Source organism: Aulonocara stuartgranti (assembly GCF_965226115.1).
Source record: "Aulonocara stuartgranti genome assembly, chromosome: 14".
NCBI classification, from domain to species: Eukaryota; Metazoa; Chordata; class Actinopteri; order Cichliformes; family Cichlidae; genus Aulonocara; species Aulonocara stuartgranti.
The window spans coordinates 23,418,774-23,433,981 of record NC_138950.1 but is presented as its reverse complement, the minus strand read 5'-3'; the positions used below and the strand labels follow the sequence as shown (position 1 = coordinate 23,433,981).

General features: G+C 40.8%; 1 protein-coding gene across 4 annotated transcripts in view; it reads right to left on the bottom strand.

Annotated features, from left to right (window-relative positions):
• Positions 1 to 8,313, bottom strand: part of b3gat1a (beta-1,3-glucuronyltransferase 1 (glucuronosyltransferase P) a) — an 86,797-nt gene extending 78,484 nt beyond the window's left edge. For all 4 annotated transcript variants that reach the window (XM_082502205.1, XM_082502207.1, XM_082502208.1 and 1 more), the window contains exon 1: positions 7,765 to 8,313. The gene's annotated coding sequence lies outside the window, so the exon portion shown is untranslated. The remainder of the gene's footprint in view (positions 1 to 7,764) is intronic.
• Positions 8,314 to 15,208: the final 6,895 nt, after the last annotated feature.

Sequence of the window (15,208 nt, the reverse complement as noted above, 5' to 3'; positions counted from 1 at the left end):
TGCAGTAGTGAGGCTGGCATTGTTCTCACCTTGTAAGTCTGTCTGTGTGTGTGTCATTGCAAAATGTGGTCCTGGAGACCAGCTCCATGTACTGTGGCAGGAACTGTAGCTCTGCTTTGGCAGGTGTTAATATGGCCGCCTTCTGTGAACAGAATCTGCAGGGGTGTAGTTTAAGGAAAGTATTTGCCAATCACAACAGCGTGACTCAAAGATTTATTTTATTTTATTTTTTACTTAGTGAATATTAAGTGTTTATATTTTCAAGCCCAATTCCAAAAATGTTGGTATGGAAGTGACAATAGATTGAGATTTGCAAATCTCATAAAGCCTATATTTCACTTAAAATGAAACTCATAAAACATATTAAATGTTTAAGCTGAGAGAATTTATTTTGTTGAGAAAACAATAAGGCCATTTTTAAGTTTGATGTCTCAAAAAGGTTGCGACAGGGACCAAAAAATGTCTGTAAAAATAGGTGGTGTAGCTTATTAGTTTAACTGGCAACATGTCAAGTCAGTTGAATTCACTTTTATTTACATAGCACCAAATAGTCACATAGCAACAATAGTCACTCGAAGGTGCATTATGTTGTAAGGTAAAGAGCCCACAGTGATGGTAAGAAAGCCTCAGCAATCAGACGACCAAATATGGGCAAGTACCTGGCAACAGTGGGAAGGAAAAACACCCTTCTAACAGGAAGAAACCTTTAGTAGAACCAGGCTCAGAGACAGGCAACCATCTGCTGCGACTGGTCTCAGGTGAGTCAATAACATGATAGAGAAACACAGTCTCTGTCTGTCAAACATCCAGTTTCTTAATAACATTATGAATGGAGCTCAGCACAAATGAGATGCAGTCTACTGATGAATTCTCACGTCTAGCACCATTGTTAATTCTAACAATGATTTCTCAAAACACATCAAGGACCTGCTTACCAAAGAGCAATTTATTTATTTTTCGTCGAGTGCATAGCATCTCAATATTTACACAATGCACCACGAAAGAGGAAAAGTGCAAGATGCTAGTCTTGGCTCCTGTATAGCTGGTAACAAAGGTGAGATATCAGGAGTTATTCTGGATGAAGCTGAACACCTTCAAAGATCACAGATCTGGCCACAGATGGGAACACAGACTGAGTATAGAATCCACCTACAACAAAAACAAGAATAACCAAAGTTGCTGATTTGTTGAAAACAAACTGTTTTTGCATTACAAAGTAAAGATCAGTGGAAAACTCAGAGAATCAGAGAAAAACCTCCATCAAAATGTCAGTTTACCTGCAAGGCGTGTTTAACAATGTAACATGTAAGAGGTCAAAATACATCCTAATCAGCTTAGAAAGATGCCTTTTCTTTTTTGGTGTAAGCCCGCTTTGAGGTGAGCAGTTAATCAGGGTTAAGCAGAAAGCAAATTAGTCTATGCCATGTCTCAGCTGTCAGCTTTACTCATATTATTACCCATCCATTATGTCAATTAGTAGTCAATTAGAAGTTTTATGCTGAATAGACGTCGTTCTATAAATACCAATATTGATTATATGAAGCACATTCTTTATTCATACTGCTTCTGAGAAATAGCACAATCTCTTTTTCATGGGTAGACCACTTTTTTTCATTGCATTGCATTTGTTGGCTGCAGCTGGCTGAGGTTCATAAATGTGTCCATGTGTTCACTGCAATAATCTCTCAGCATGTTCAAAAAGTGATCCTTTCCCCTTGGAGAGGTGGACGGATGCTTATTGCAGTTAAAGCTGAGGGATTTACGTCAAAGCCTCTAGAATTTTCTCGAGAGGGTAATTGAGAGAGCTCGTTTGTGCCTGGGAATATGTTATTGTGCTGTGTGCTCGCCATCACTGTTGCTTAATTTGTAAGTATAAACAGCTGCAACCACAAGTAGGAGCTGGATTTTTATCAGGCGAATAAAGAAAAAAACAACAACAACAAAGAAACAAACGCACAAAAAAAGGCAAAGAAGACTCAGTCAGACATTTATATTTGGTGTTGATAGCTGTGAACAGACTCCTTACTAAAAAAAACACAAAAAACATCAGGAATGATCTCCAAGTTGGCACACGCATAAAATATTCAAAACTACATGTTATGTGTGTGTGTGTTTGTGTGATGCCTGCGTAGACCCTCGGAAATACTCCATTCTAACCAGCACCAACAGACCTCGCCCACAGTGATCACCAGCACTGTCAGGTCACATTATCATTGTGTGGACATGTTCGTGATAAGGGAAAACCCCTGTCATCATGTGAAATGATCATCTCAGCCCCCCCTGATCTCAGACACCTACTATTAAGGCAGGGAACTATACTATAGCCTCACAGCTGGCTTCATGCAAAAGCTCCCACCTCTGGGCCGAACGCTCCCCGCGATACTCGAGCTGTGCCATCTCCACCACGCTGATTATAGGTTAAGCTCATTTTGCCATGAAGGACACAAAGAGGCTCTCCCTCCTCGCTTATGCACCCAATGAAAGTATATTAAGATGGGTTGAGACAGAGAAGAAAAGGGATAAAAAAAAAAAAAAAGTGTTTTCCACCCTATACTTGGTCACTATTTAGCAGAATAGGATTCGACAATAGGGGGAGGGAAAGCTTTATTGTTTGTGCTTGCAGATATTGTAGACTGTGTGTGGCTTTGTGTGCCTGTGCATAGAGTATGCGACTGCACATACGATATGCCTCCGGTAGCATCTCTGCTCCTAATCTACAGCATGCCCGATGAATGTGAACACAACTGATACCACACTGCCAGCTGTCTCTAATAGCTTCTCTCCCTTCTTTTTTTTTCTAAAACAGCAGAACTTCCCCCGGGGACTATGGTTAGCCACAAATACACATAATGAGATTATACAAGAACAAAATAATTAAGAAAAAGGGTAAACTTATTTGAATCGTGCAGCATTACTGATTAAACTGGTAAACAGCATTACAAGCCAAAGCAGCAAATCCCCGTTGCTCATTTGATTAATGATCAGACCAACTTGTTCAGCGTATGCGAAATAAACACGTTAGCTGAAGCTGGTAAAATGTCACATTTCTTTCTTTCTTTTTTTTTTCGTTGAAAAATTTGAATTCATTTCCCCGCGGCAATACGGCAAGAAGAGAAACATACTTGTGTAGTTTATTGAACTGACACATTGATTTTCTTTTGTTGGTTTAAAATGAAAAAGAAGAAGAAGAAAAATAAACAGATTTATTTTCATTTGACATTGATTTAGTGAACGAGGCATCTAGTGGCGGGATGCATTTATAACGCAAGAACATGGCAGCAGCAACAAAAAGAACAACCAAAGCTGAGGGTCTCCTCCCTTGGCCTGAGGAATAGTGATGTATTTGACAGGATGCAATGGTTTCCACCTGACAAATTATGGTATCTAATATATTTTTTCCCCTTTTTTTTGTTCATAACTGCAATTTAAAAGTAAGAAGTAAGAAGCTATGAAGCAATAACCTTTCAGGAGATTTAAACACTTGTTAAAAAATGCTAAAACTTGCTCAGAAAAACAAAAAACAAGAAGAACTTAATCTAGTCCCCCTCCAGGCACTCTTTTCCTTTGACTTTAATGCACTTGATTATGAGCGTCATCGCTCGCTACTTTCAAGATCCCAACCTCTTCTTATAATCTTTGCTTTTCAAACCCAATTTTCCCATTGAAGTGAGTGTTGGTATCCTACACAGTGATTATATTTGGCATCGTCCCTGAAATAGCTGTAACAAGTCAGGATGAATTCAACAGCTACAGCCATTTGGAGGAGTGGAGCATCTAATTATTTGGTGTTGCTGGTCACTCCAAGCTACTCTGGTGTACCGCGGGCAAACAACTGCTGTCCCTGGAGGGAGAAAAGCTGCTGGAGAGAAGGCAGAGAGCCTCTGCCAACGTGAGTCTGTAGAGCACCGTTTATTCTAATTCCTCTGCAGGACATTAATGAGCCAGGATAGTGGCTGTCTTAATGGGCAGCCAGACAGATTTTAAGTGCCCCGTGGAGTGTAATCCGCTGAGGTACAACAACACTGCTGCAAGGCCCAGCAGATTGTTTTTAGTTGTCATTTTGCTTTTACTTCGCTTCTATGCTTGTTCATTACAAAGGGCATGTTTTTTAGCCCGCCCTCCCCACCTACTGCCTTGGGCCATATTCAGACCGTGCCATCATTTGTTTTCATACAATTAAAAGTTCAGCTTTTGACACTGTTGCCCAGACTGAGCTTTTACATACAGTGCTAAGAAACAAATATTTATATAACAAAGAACCTTGAATCAAGTCTAAATCTCATCTGTCTTCCATTCATCCTTACCCAGCTTTCTCACCATGAACACTTAGAGACAGGGGTGGAAGATAAAGATGGGTTTAAAAAAAAAAAAAATCAACATACTCTCTGTTCCTGGTGCAAAATAATGTTTTAATAAAGTGGATAATTGGTGTTGATGCAGGGGGGCACAAAATGAATGAAAGGAATTAACAGGTGTTTTTCATAAAAAATAGGCAGAAAGTCAGTTTCTTCTTCACCATTCATAAGTAATAAACATCGCTTTCTGGTGTAATACTAGTACTTTGAGGCAGTTTCATTTTTCAATGTAAATGTGAAATACAGGCACACATTTTGGTGTTGTATTTGCTCACGACAGTGTGTGATATTTGCAAGCAGAGGTGACAAAGCCTTCTGGCAAACAGTCTGATTTTTTTCATCTATTTTATTTTCATGATCATTGAGATTTATGGGGAACAGTATACTACTCTGTACAGACACATACTGGCTGCTTTAGACTTTGTTAAGCCATATACACTGTCCTTTGTGATAAAGACAATGTACTGTCACGTACTGCTTTACCCCTCCGTTGCCCAAGGCTGGGCAGCTCCATGACTGAATCTTCAGAGGAGCTTGGTTACCTTCAAAGAGAAACCTACAACACACTCCCAACAGACATCAAACATAAATGAAAGTTGTCCAGCTCCAAAACCTTTATCTGCAAGCTCTCAGTGTAGGTAGACTTGCTTGGCATCCACCCACGTGGTGCTCTCTGTTTCTGAACCTCCGCGGTTTCGTCTCAATAGCTCTCAAAACATTTGTTCAAAGTCTAATCCCTCCGTCTTGTCAGGTTTCATACATATTATTACGCCGCGCAATGAGGTGTGAAATGCTGCTGAGCTGCTGCTGATGAACATGTGTATTCCACATGGACATTCAACACCTGCACCTCTTTAAGATTGTGGATAGTGGCGCTATAGTGTATTATATGTTAATTATAGTGACTTTTATTCTGAAGTCCTCACTGTTTAAAAAAAATCTGCTGCCGCTTTACATTAAAGCAGTGCTGTTAAAAATGTGATAATATGCTGCTGTAATCATTTGCTAATGTCTGCATGGAAATGTTTGTACGCACCATTTACGCACAGATTTGTGCATACGCACTGTTAGTAAATGAGGGCCATTGTGTGGAGACGGCTAAGTTTGGTGATATGGATTTCAAAACCTTTGTTTCTGAGCTCCTGACATTTATTTCTGAACATTTCAAGGTTTATTATCCAGTGAAAAGGTTTACTAATAAAGAAATTTGAGTGTTTACATTACCAATTAGCACTCTACATAGAAGGTTTTACAACCTTCTGGAAGACGGTGAGAAAAAGAGGCTTTCAGGCCATTCTATTACTGCTATAAAGGAAACTGGATAGTCAGGGAAAATATTGAAATTTTGGCTTTATAGCGTCGCAGAACAAAAATAATTTTGATTTATATGTAATTGTGGTAAAAGGTTTTTATAAAAAAATAGGAAATAAATCCAGAGGAGTAGATTTGTAAAACCTATCTGACTCTGTTCTGCTCTGTCCTGTAAACCATGAGCTATGGTGGCAGGTGGAAGGTGGCGGTGTTTGTGTTTATTTCTGGCCTCTGAGCGCTTTGTGTATTGTGTGGCCAAAGAGGGGGCAACCTTGAACACAGACCGAAATGACAAGCCGTCCGCTTCCATAAATGAGATACGGATGCTATTTGCTGACATTGCCAGACTGAGCTGAGACTTCATATATACACAGTCAGGGAGATGTGCGCTACACGAGCATCCCGACACCCGTGTGAGAAACAGCTGGGAGCAAATATGCACAGGTTCACTGCATGTGAGCATTAGCCCACCGTACTGTACAAAATGGAAAGAGAGGCACCAGGTGTTGCTGCAGTCATGTATGCAGACAGTGACACAGATTAAGTGGAGAAACAGAGCTATACACTTGCCTATATTTCCGTGTTGTAACTGTATGTCTAAGCATGGCTAATAGAAACACTGTCCTTTGAGCGACCACAGCTTTGGGTTCATTTCTCATTTAATGTTGCAAATGCACATAAATACACCACTTAGCTGAAAAAAAGACTATAAAAATTACTCCACCAAATCAGACAGGGAGCAAAGTGTAACAACTTATTTTGGACTGTTTATTTCTTCGAATCTGTCACTTTTTTGTTTTTTGTTTTTAATATGAGCCTGAGAGAAAGCATATTTGCCCAATATGAATGAATTCATGATGGGTGCGAGGATGCCGTGAATGTACCAGTCAGAACTTCCAGGGACAGACAACTTGATGTGTCTTGACACATGACTAAGGACTCAGGACTACAGCCCAGACCTCCAGACCTGTAACCACATGGCGCAAGATTTTCCACTTCTGTTAGTAGGCTAAGAACTCCCAGCTAACCTGCAGCAAACACATGTAAGTAAGCACTGAACCCTGCAATATTGATATTACCAATACACACTCCAAATTTGCACTCTCTTTCCCTCTTCCCCATGATGGAGCACTATTTTCTGCACCTTTCAAATTATGTACACACACAAACATCTAATAATCACAATCATCACCCAAACCCACAATATATAATGACAGCATACATACAGTACAGTTATTCTCTGCATGCACATGTTTGTCGAGCACCTGTGCTGGCCGAGAGAGCAAGTGTTACATCTTTTCTCAAAGAGCTGGGAGTTTCCTGGCTGGGTGTCACAAAAAAGAACATACAGCCCAGTTAACTCAAGCTTCCCTTTTCTCAAGCCAATGCTCTTTTTTTGTTCAGTGGTGTGGACAAGTTGTTATTTTCTGTCTAGAAGGGAGTGTATAGCTCCCCAGGGTAACAAGTGAAAGTGCTTGGACTTTGCTTTTTTGAAAACAGCATCTTGTTCCATTACCAACTCTTCTTTTATACTCTTCATGGGGGATGTATATTGTTCACTAGACCTTTTAATATCTATATCTATCTATATCTATCTATCTATCTATCTATCTATCTATATATATATATATATATATATATACACAGTAAATTTATGTTTCCATTTGCCAGCTGACTCTAAATTCCAGTCAGACCGTGTGTGGCGGCACTTCTGGTTGAGAGAAAATCTCTCCTTGCCCTTCTGCTCTTTCAGCACTCAAATGCTCATCATGAGGATTATCAGCAATTCCTTTCATCAGGGCGACCGAGACTCTTCTCCTGAGAGAGAAAGCCTGCTCACACTGCCTCTCTGCGGCATGCAACACGAATAGATTCTCCCTCTCACTTCCAGCGTGCCGCTGTTCACGGCGACCCAGGGACAAAGATGGCAATCTCCCTACTGCTGTTCCAGACCTGATCGGCATGGAAATGGGTTTATCTCTGTCAAGCTTCTACGTGCATGCTTTCAAGTGCCTCTCAGATGTATATCTGACCATGACAGCCAATCGGGCGCACAGAAAACAGAAAGATAATCTTATTTTTATTTTTATTTTTTTACCTCATTGAAAGACTTCAGAGCAACCCTGCTATTCCAGTGCATACGGCATAGGGACTCCCAATCAATCTAGAAATCCTGTTTATTGTCCCTCTTTCGCTCTTCCTTGTCCCTTGTCAGAAGAGAAGCGGCATTCAAAAAGCATCCCTTTCTTATATTCTGCAGTGCCAGCTGAAACTCGCCGTCATGCCTTGGATGATGGAGATAGAAAAAAAAAAGAAAGAAAGGAAAAAAAAGATGGGAATATAAAGCAAAGAGTCGACTCAAGCTCCCGGGATTTATTTTCCTCCCCCTTTCCCCCCTTCTCCTCTTCTTGCATTCACACCAAAACAGGGAGCACGGGGGGGGGAGACGTCAGAGTGACAGCGATGTATTTCTTTTTGCTCTGTGGCTCTTCACCTCTTCTTTCTCCTGCTCTCCCTCCCGCCCTCGTTCTCACTACCTCGCTTTTTATCCCTCTGCGTTCCTCTCTGTCCACGGCTCGTTGCTTCACACAGGAGCGGGCTGCTCTGTCGTGATGGGTGAGGAGACTCTGCCCGTTCAGGGACATCTGTGAATGTGCTTATGTTGGGAGACTAAAGTAGCCTCTTAGCTGAGGCTGAGACCACCCTCCCCCCTCCTCCCTTCCAGAGACGGGCTTTCTAATGGCATGTACCATTAAAGCTCAGAGCAGGGTGGGCTGCAGCAATGAAAGGAGCACGAGAGGGGGGTGAGGAAAGAAGGAAATGAGGAGCTGCTCAGAAGCAGGAGGGAAAGGGCAATAGTGAAACAGGAGGGAAAAAGATGCTGAGCAAAATAAAAAGAGTGGGAAAAAGTACACTGATAAGTCTTGTTTGCCACTTTACTTACCCTGAGTAAGAGGCAGACCGCACAACCTCCACTCCTCAGTGCCACTCTTCTTTACAGATCCCTTATCTCTGACAAGACAACAGCTTGGTCACGAGGAGCATCGCTGTATGCAAGAGCATATGTTGGTTTTGGCGATGGTGAATTCACTCACAGACAAAGGATTGCCTCACGCACGACTGGCTGCACGGCGGCACACACGCAGAAACTTATTGCTGGAAACTGGGTTGAATGAAGAAAATTTTGTACTCTCAAAAGAGCCATTTGGTTCTGAATTATTAGAAAATCCACAGTGTGCTTCTCTTCACGCTGCCATAGCCTCGGTGACTGGCAACAAACACCCCAGTGCCAATTTCACCACCAAAATTTCCATTCGCCTTAAATGTGCACCATCTAATTTCAGGTGTCACTGAATAAAGAGCCTGCCTGTGATGGAGGTGAGACAGCATCTGGTGCGAGGATCAGAAACGCCACTTGAGCCAGTTCACCACCTAAGGGATGCTGGAACAGGCGAGGTGGCCTTGCTCAAGTGGTGGATGTCATACCTGGAAAAATTAGCAGAGAGAGAAAGAAAGACATAGTTTTCTCTGATTATAACACATGCGTACAAAGACATCTCTATGCATGTGCTTTTAGGTCCTTTCACTATATTAAAACTCACAGACTGCTTTGCATCTCTCAAGGCAGCAGCCAAGATGGAATTCAAATCGCTGAATTACTGCTATGCAAGCAGCCACTAACACGATGTTGTGCTCATCTGTAAGCCTGAATAACCCGAAGAAAAAACCCCGCAGAAGATCTTGCGACTCTATGCCACATTTTGCTGCAAAGTGCCATGCAGTATTTTGAGCTTTAGCCTGTCGGTCGGCTCCAACTCTCATGACTTGAGCTGCCCAAAGCAAAAATAAAACAAAACACGAGAGTGTTACACAGGCGTTGGGCAGAGCAATTTATTGGCAAGGATGAGCGCTCCAGTACTGCAAAGAAAAATTTAAAGGAGGTTGCACAGAGTCCACAGAGTGGTTAGAATCACATGTGATCAAATCAGAATCAGGGGTATTGCCTGTAAGATGAGTTCAGACCAAAGTAGAAGTGAGCTGCTATTATTGTTATTATGAAACCTCTGACACTTCTTCTTCTTCACGGGATTCTCTGAAGACTTGAATGTTTATACTCTTTTCAAAGTGGATACAAAGGCACTTATCCTATGGTGTGTTGTCCTTCAGTGAAACTGTTTATCTGGACTTTTTATGATATGCCAGAACAAAAGACCACAGCTGACCTCCAAACAGCTTCTGATCTTATATCAGCTGAAGGTCAACTTACAGAAATAGTTCAGCAGTGTGGTCTGAGTTTCCCTTCATCCTGTGAGTTACATTAAAGAGTTTCTACTACTTTCATGCCTTCCTGGTAAGACTGCAGTCAGCAGTAAGTTACCACAAGACAGAAAAGTAAATAAAAGCAACCAGCTTTGTTTTCTCCAACAGCAACAATAATAAGCTTCTTATAGTTTTATGAACACTTTTAATATTTACATAGTCTTTTTTGTCCTTCCTTAGTGTTGCACAACAAGAGGGTTTGGGAACTAAGTTTCGGTTTTACTTTGCACTGGTGCACTGGAATGTCTGAAGGCATCATTGTGAATGTGAGCCTGAGTGCGTTTGATACATGGACCCTCTGAAACCTGCTTTTCTGCAGGTCTATATATAAACCCGACCACTCGGTTTGCAAGCAGAATATGACTGTGCAGGCAGTGCCCGCACTGGCATAACTCGTAGTCACAAAGTCAAGGCAGCGTGTGTTGACTGAACACATCAGAAATCGATAATAAGGTTTGATCTTGTAATTTATTTGCTGCGCTCTGTCTTTTTTTTTCTCCAACACGTGCCATTTCCGCATGTCAAACATGAACTGGCGTGGGCTCGTGTGTCTACATTTGTGTGTTCAAAGTATGTCATGTATGCCTTAAATCTTTGAGAGCCCTGCCATGGCTGTGGGTGGCGCCTCTTTCCTTGTTGGCGATTTATGATTTTTTTTTCCCCGCAAGCCATCTGGTGTGTCTTTTCAAGTCTAATAAGAGGACAGAGAGGGACCGGAGTTCAGCAGATGATAGAGATGGGAGTTGAGTAGGCTAGCGTGCGCGCACACACACACACTCACTCACGCACATGCAAACACACACAGGCACGAGGGCAACAGATGGAAGAGGCCCCGATATGTTGCCAGTGCTGGAGCCAGGCCCGGTGGGCAGGCCCCATTGGCCTCATTGGGGGTCCATTGATATCTAATGTTCTGACAGACTTTGAAGTGCATGTTTGAATGCAGACAATGTCGTTCTACTTTGCTTGGCAAAGTGAAACCAGTCTGGGAGTTATTGCACAAATGCCCTTCTTTGGTGGATGGTAAGTGTAAGTCTTCTTTTATTGCAAACTACAGAACACCACATTTGTTATGAAAGTATTCATTAGCCTTTCTCACTGAAATAAAGTACACATCTTTTTAAAAGGTGCTGTAGCCCAGCCAAAACAGACCTACTATCACCTCCTATTCCATCTACACAAAAAAGTATAAAGATTGAGCAATATTTTTTTTTTAAGGGAGGTACTCCTTTTTGCTCCGCTGCTACATTATTCTAAATAGTGTTTTACTCAGCATCCTTTGAAAAGGCTTTTCTATTTGCATGGACAAAAACAGCCACTTGTCAGAGATGATACATGTTAACACTACAACAACAGCCCACATATATTGTGCAAAATGTGGCAGCGAATGCTAGAAACAATCTTCTATTTATGCTGTTTTGCTGCTGCTTGCGTACAAGTGCAAAGCAAAGTAAATCCTGCAAAACCTCCCAATATATGGATTAAATGTCTCTGAAGTGCCTCATTTTTCAGTACAAGAAAGGTAACTGCTCCCTGCAGTGTCCAAACAATTGCAGTGCCATCTCTCTAAGAGTTTCTTTTTAGGAAACATTTAGTTGTCGACTGCTTTTGGAATTCAGTCCACGGTGAACAACACTTTCATGCAATTGTGGGTTTTTTTTATGGCTTGCAGGATGGCCTAGAGGCACACGCGTACAGGGAAGAGAGACGACAGAGTGAGAATGGAAAAGGGTAGTGTCAGGGCTGTGTCAGACACAATTATGCTATTTTTTCCGAGCTGCATACAAGAGAGGGTACAGATATGCATGTTTATGACCAATAAAACAGGGAGTACAGACAGATTGTGGCAGCCTGTCATTGTTTTGTAAAATGTCTGAGTCACAGGTGTCTCAGATATCTCTATAGTAAACTGTCTCTGGTGTGGATGAATGGCACCTGCACGTATCTGATGATTATAAAAAACATTAAGCTGATCCATGGGCAGGTGGCCGGCCTCATAACAGCCTCATTTATAGCTTCCCTGTGTCTACGGCCTTGAGCTGTATCGTTACTTGAAGGGGGAGGGGGTTGCTAGGTGACCCCCACCGGTAGTCCCGGAGACTGATATATCGCGAAGGTGTGCTGGCCCCATTTTCCGATAACAAATGAGTGGCCTTCCTGGAACCAAAATTAGAGAGCAGCTGTGGAAATGAAAGTAAACCTCGTGACTGAATTATTTTTGTAGTCGATAAAAAAAGTATATTGCTCCCCCGACGGCTTTATCAGTCGCTGGAAATAAAAGCGGAAAATTAAAAGTTACATTTGGTCCTGGGAATGACTTCATTGGATCTCCAATATACAGACGGGCGGCATCCATGTGTGGGCGATCATGGCTCAAGAATTGGGAGGTCGCCTTGTAATCGGAAGGTTGCCGGTTCGATCCCCGGCTTGGACTGTCTCGGTCGTTGTGTCCTTGGCAACACACTTCACCCATGGCTATTTGTGGTCATCCTGTTTACCTCATCATTATGTATGAAATGATGTCAGACAGGTGTGCACTTTTTGGTTGTCTCTGCCAGCATTAGCTCACGCTGCATACATGGTCATTTGTGGGTGAATCACAAACTCCCAAAATGTAATATGTCACTTAAATATTAAAACAACAGTTAGGTTTTAAATAGCAGTTCATGTTCTCACATAAATATGAGTTTATCCACAAACACAGACAGGGAGACAGATGTAGAAAACTACTTCAGAATCACTCTTTAATTCTTGCATTCATGGGAAAAATGTCATTTACAGTGCTTTCAAAAGCTCAGGGGGAGAGTGGCGGGACGCCAAGTCTGCCTGATGCACAGCTGTCGCTGGCAACAGCAGGTAGGCTAAGAAGGCACCGTATTTACACTGAATAAGGCCATCAGTTGGACGGGGTCTTCGGCATACACACGACTCAGAGCCATCAACAAACAGATGTCTGACGCCTTTGATTCAAGGGCAAATCCTTAGACAGCTACAAATCACAGACTGCCACCACTGCTGAGCTTCTGACAGTCAGTGGACTGGATAAAAATGCTGCATGTCTTCTTTCTCCCACACTGAACCACTTAACCCCTCACTGTACTTACACCAGTCTGGATATCACAGTTTAGCCGCAATAAACAACCTTCTTCTCGCCTTTACAATTAGCATTATTTCATCCAACAAGCTGTTCACCATGAGTGATTGTGTTTTGTAAGCTCTACAAATGCAGACAGACTTTGACTGACCTGTGCGTTCTACTTTTTTGGTGGTATTAATTACAGTAACAGAAAATATACAGTTGAGAATAGGTTGATTTTGGTTTAATATGCATATGTTTAATTTATCAGAACAAAAATTATTTTCACTTTGTGGAATACAATAAGTTTGTGAACAATGCAAATCCTTCTCTTGAACAAATTTGCAGTGCTGGGTCTGATATTGCTGAAAACAGATATTAGCTATTATTCGATTCAGTGGGGAAACAGAAAAGCTAAAAATATCAGCACTTGATGGCTGATGACAAATTCTGCTTATTTTATCCCACGTTTGTGAAGCTATTTTTTTTTTTACTTCACTGCAGTCACTTTTGAGATAAAGTGTCAAATTTGCATGGGAATCAAAAGCTTACATGACTCACTGAGATCATTTTTAAAGGAAAAATATCATTTCACTTTACATACAAATGAGACAACAACAAAAAAATATTTTCAAAGTTAACACTAATGTTAAAAAGAGTTTCACAGAAAGAAAATAAAAAAAATAACAGCTGGTGTCTCTTCAAAAACCCAGATGCTTACTAGGGTAGGGGAAGACAAATCCATGCAACATAGTATCAATACAGGGACACCAGTTACGGATATTTTATTAAATAAATTCAAATACTTATATCAAATCAGCTCCAACGTGTTTAAAACCCTCACTTATTGGACACACTTAGCTTGATAAAGCTACCTGCTATTTCATAGCAAGCTAACGGTTCAGTCACACAAGTGAAAAAAGGACAACCTCCTTAAATCTACAAAAAACTGTGGCTGTGGCGATTTTACTGAATTTTTTCACAATTTCTGTGAACCATAAATTCTGATCACAAGATGATTGCAGAGGCGACCTTTCTGCAAACAGTTGCAGTGTGACTTGGACTGATTGCAGTCACTGTGAAAAAAAATTGCTGAAGGTTTGTAAATAATTGCTGCCTAATTTAAAAATGCAGACATATTTCCAGCATGTCGCATTTAGACTGAATGAGTCTTTGTTGAGAGGACTCAACTCAACTGTTTGCCCGCTGAATGTATTCTGGTTATATTACTGTAGAACAGGAAGGTTGGTGGATGAAAATGTAATTGATAAATGTGAATTTTTGTTAAATGTAAACTTTGGTAACAGCAACAGATGTGTGATTTTGACAGTTTATCACAGTTAATTGCTGTATTATCAGAAACATACATCTATTTGCCAACTTTGCTATAGTCAGTCACAGACTGAAAGCAGGCTGACTTTGTCTTATGGCAAATTTTAGTGGCAGTGTTGGTGTGAAAAAACAAACGTGATCTTTAAAGTTATGTCAGTCTTAAAGTTTAAATTTTAAGATGTGATTTGCAGCTGCAGAAAAATAAGTGAATCATTGCAATATATGTTATTAATCAAAAAATGTTACAAATCTCAATAACATTGTATCACAAGTATAGCTGTATTGAGGGGTGATTTCCAGCTATAATACTTGATAGCGCATTTTCATTTAAAGTACTTTTGATTGTAACGCCAAAGTAGCTGCAGATATAACAAAAAGCAAATAGTGATTAGACTGATCCAACGTTGTAATGTCAGTTTCTTTTTTCTTGTCAGATTGACTTTACAATCTCAAAGAAGGTTCTGAAAAAGTGCCAATTTAAAATCTGCAATAAGTTTTAAGATGTTAGATTCAACTTAGATTAACAGCTCACAAGCAATTCAATGCAGACAACTCTTTGTTGCCAAAGGTATGCGACCTAGAAAAACAAATTGGATTTTATTCAAAAGAGCTGGTACATACCATACTGTTAAGTTCTCGTTTCCAGCCTTGGACATCCAAGAGTGAGATTTGCAAATTATTTTGTTTTATGTCTAGAATCACAATAAACCATTAAAACTGTGACAGAAACTCACTAACAACTTATTTAAGCCTTCTTTTTTTCCCTAGCAGGATTTTTTCTCACACAGGTCTAATATTATCCATGATAAAAGCA